Below are 2,383 nucleotides of genomic sequence, written 5' to 3'. Positions count from 1 at the left end.
TAGCATTTATTTCACGATCAGAAATTGGGAATGGCTGCTATTCTCTTGCCACGTATTAAAAAAGTTGTCACATGTGACTAAACCTTTTTTGTTTCAACAGAGGCTCTTTTGGAGTGAAGCAGAAATGAACATAAGGCAGAGGGATATTAGGATTATAGTTCTCTTGGACCAGGAAAAATACTAGTTCAGCTATGTGCCACTGCCTCCTGTAGTGACTAAACAACCTATTGGTTGTTGGGGTTACAATTGTCATTTAACTGTGCACACATATACACAGTCTTTCATAATTATTATTGGAGGAGGCCATCATAGCCGTATCTCCCTATTGATGTTATTGTCCCAATTTCTTTTTCATTCACAAGCTTAAAACATTAGTTTTAATGTGGATAAGATACATTTATTATTTGATGAAGCTAGAAAAGAAAATCATTGATCCTGAAATTGAAAAAAACCACATCATATGTGAATTTTGAAACAAAACTGAAACGTCACACATTGTTAAACCAGATTCAGTAATGTTGCTAAACCAAACAAAATGGTGGGTCTTGGTTTTCAATGAGGAATTATTATTAATATCATTGCACTTATCCCTATGATTACATTTGGATTATTTCTTTCCCTTGCTCATACAAACATTTACAAGTTGTGTAAATTACTTAAACATATAGTATAGTATAGTGTCTATAGTGTAATGCATCAAGATTTGATGGGAAAAGACAAAATGATACACGTGAGTGGGTCTAAAAGGAGTCAAGGGGCACTGATTATAACAGCTCTTAATGATCACATGCAAACTTCACGGGCCAAGACTTCTGTGTACTTTGTCTTCTTAATATGCCATGAGCCCACACTCAATTCATCACACACTCATAACTTAACATGTTTCCTCTAATTTCGGCTATTCATTTCATTCTTATTTGTTAGAGTGAATGAATTGAATTGAATTGAATAAAGGCATCATCAAAACTACTGAGCTCTTTTTTAGAGTAATCTTTAGGATATGATATGATGTTGCATATATAATTGAAATTTTAAAGGAAGGGTTTTGAAACAAATTAAACCACCTTATAAGTTCTAACGCCCACAGATTCTGCAGCTTTTTTTTTTTTTTCTTCACGGATTTGTTAGACAATATTTTCTGCGCAAATGAATAGGAACAAAAGAAAAAGTACAATGTCATGTTCATGCATTATTTTTGTGCATATGCCTTGCAAATCTATTCAGGTCCCCCAGAAGTGAAAGATTACAAAAAAAAAGTGATCAATTATTAGAAATTCATTGGCATTATAACTTATAAAATCAGTGTGGTTGGAAAAGCATTGTTATTGATTTAGTGTATGGTTAAGAATGTAAGAGTTACCGTACTATTTCTAGCAGAATCATATTCAGGGCAGGGTTATGGCATGATTTTTGAAATCATTGTCCTCTGCATGAATTATGAGGTTTTCATATGCATATAGACATTTATGTATCTGTTCTTTTATATTCTTGTTGTAAACGAAATTGGTACATACATTCCTCCGACTATATATAATTACATAGTTATACTGGTATCTTGTCGGACACTTTATACTCGTCAAATTTCATTTTGATTAATTATTGTTTATAAAACACAAATACACAACAAACACAAAAGAACAACGGTCAAAGAATTTATAAGGAGTATGATTTAAAATAGGCAAATTTTCTTGTGTCTTTTTATTTTGATACTGAGTTTGTCGAACTTATCTTTTAAAACAAAAACCAAAATTCTCAAAATTTATTAATTTTTGTATCTTTAAAATCAAACGTTGATTATTTAGTGCTTTTTTTTAACAAATTAGACAGTAGAGCAAGGACCTTTAAAACAATATATGACATGATTATATGAGAGTGTACGATAGCAATTAAAGTCAACATGATATGATATAATTTTTGAGGGGTGAAAATGATAGGCATGAGGGATTATATAAAGAATGATGAATGATGAAAATACAGGTGTTTGTTTTGTGTTATTTGCATGTTTTTGTAATCTCGAGTACATGAGAGGGAGCTTGTTGAATGTCAGAAATGAGTGTCAGTCACTTATTTTGTTGCAAAATGCCAATGCTTGAAAGCCACTCTTCATTCTCATCACACACCCTGCTTTTTTGTGACTCCCCTTTCTTCACCTTCATCATGCATGCCTACACCCAAGGACATCAACAACTCATCACATGTATATCTTAATCACTCACAAAATTAGTTATTCGTATAGAATATACGTTAAAAATATAAATTAAATAATATATATTTATATATAGAAATATAATAATAAATTTAATAATTAATTTTTTATATATATATAGTATTTTTTATTATGTTTATTTTATTCATTTCTTTTCCTTTTTTATAATTAAAATTT

The sequence above is a fragment of the Arachis ipaensis genome, chromosome B05, assembly GCF_000816755.2.
Source record: "Arachis ipaensis cultivar K30076 chromosome B05, Araip1.1, whole genome shotgun sequence".
Classification (NCBI taxonomy): domain Eukaryota; kingdom Viridiplantae; phylum Streptophyta; class Magnoliopsida; order Fabales; family Fabaceae; genus Arachis; species Arachis ipaensis.
The sequence above is the reverse complement of the archived record's forward strand: the minus strand, read 5'-3'. Positions refer to the sequence as shown.